Source organism: Natator depressus, chromosome 28, assembly GCF_965152275.1.
Source record: "Natator depressus isolate rNatDep1 chromosome 28, rNatDep2.hap1, whole genome shotgun sequence".
Lineage (NCBI taxonomy): Eukaryota > Metazoa > Chordata > Testudines > Cheloniidae > Natator > Natator depressus.
The window spans coordinates 9,582,577-9,584,078 of record NC_134261.1 but is presented as its reverse complement, the minus strand read 5'-3'; the positions used below and the strand labels follow the sequence as shown (position 1 = coordinate 9,584,078).

The 1,502-nt window shown below is 64.1% G+C and overlaps 1 non-coding gene across 1 annotated transcript; it reads right to left on the bottom strand.

Annotated features, from left to right (window-relative positions):
* Positions 1 to 810: 810 nt before the first annotated feature.
* LOC141979522 (5S ribosomal RNA) lies at positions 811 to 929 on the bottom strand. The gene has a single exon (XR_012636932.1). It is a non-coding gene; the product is annotated as a 5S ribosomal RNA (ribosomal RNA).
* Positions 930 to 1,502: the final 573 nt, after the last annotated feature.

The following is a 1,502-nucleotide window of genomic DNA, read 5'->3' as shown; positions in this document are numbered from 1 at the left end:
GCTGAAAGTATGGGGTTGACCTGGTGGCCGCTTTCCTTCCCGGCCACCAGGTCAACCCGCTGCCGGCATGGGGTTGACCTGCTGGCCGCAGAGGGGCAGGCTCCGGGTTGACCTGGTGGCCGGACGGGGATTAAGCCCCGGCTCGGAGCAGGGCAAGCCCGGGCGGAGGGGGGTCCGCTTGGCCCCTGCCCGCGGGGGCAGGCTCCGGGTTGACCTGGTGGCCGGTTTGCTTTCGGGCCACCAGGTCAACCCGCTGAATGTATGGGGTTGACCTGCTGGCCGCTTTCCTTCCCGGCCACCAGGTCAACCCGCTGAATGTATGGGGTTGACCTGCTGGCCGCTTTCCTTCCCGGCCACCAGGTCAACCCGCTGAATGTATGGGGTTGACCTGCTGGCCGCTTTCCTTCCCGGCCACCAGGTCAACCCGCTGAATGTATGGGGTTGACCTGCTGGCCGCTTTCCTTCCCGGCCACCAGGTCAACCCGCTGAATGTATGGGGTTGACCTGCTGGCCGCTTTCCTTCCCGGCCACCAGGTCAACCCGCTGAAAGTATGGGGTTGACCTGCTGGCCGCTTTCCTTCCCGTCCACCAGGTCAACCCGCTGAATGTATGGGGTTGACCTGCTGGCCGCTCTGCTTCCCGGCCACCAGGTCAACCCCCTGCCGGTATGGGGTTGACCTGCTGGCCGCAGAGGGGCAGGCTCCGGGTTGACCTGGTGGCCGGCAGGGACTTCAGCCCCAGGGCCCCTGGCAGGGCGACCCTGCCCTTGTTCCCCAGAAAAGGAGAGAGCTGGCTCGCAGCGGGAAAAGCTGCCTACGGCACCTGGGATTCCCAGGCGGTCACCCATCCAAGTACTAGCCAGGCCCGGGACGGTTTACCTTCCGAGATCGGACGGGATCGGGGGCCTTCCGTCCGGTATGGCCGTAGGCACTCGGCTCCGGTCCGCCTCGTCCCCTTTCCCTTACTGACTCCCCTGCCTCGGGTGGGCCCGATCCTTTTTTCCGTTTTTTTTTTTCGCTCCGGAGGCTTCATGAGCCCCCCCCCAACACCCCTTTGGGGGTCGGTGAAAATTTTTTTTTCAGACTTCCAGGGGCCCGATCCTGGCCGCGGGCACCCGGCTCCGGGCACCCGGCTCCGGGCCGCCTCGTCCCCTTTCCCTTACTGACTCCGCTGCCTCGGGTGGGCCCGATCCTTTTTTCCGTTTTTTTTTTTCCGCTCCGGAGGCTTCGTGAGCCCCCCCCAACACCACTTTGGGGGTCGGTGAAAAAATTTTTTTCAGACTTCCAGGGGCCCGATCCTGGCCGCGGGCACCCGGCTCCGGGCACCCGGCTCCGGGCCGCCTCGTCCCCTTTCCCTTACTGACTCCCCTGCCTCGGGTGGGCCCGATCCTTTTTTCCGTTTTTTTTTTTTTTCGCTCCGGAGGCTTTATGAGCCCCCCCCAATACCACTTTGGGGGTCGGTGAAAAAAATTTTTCAGACTTCCAGGGGCCCGATCCTGGCCG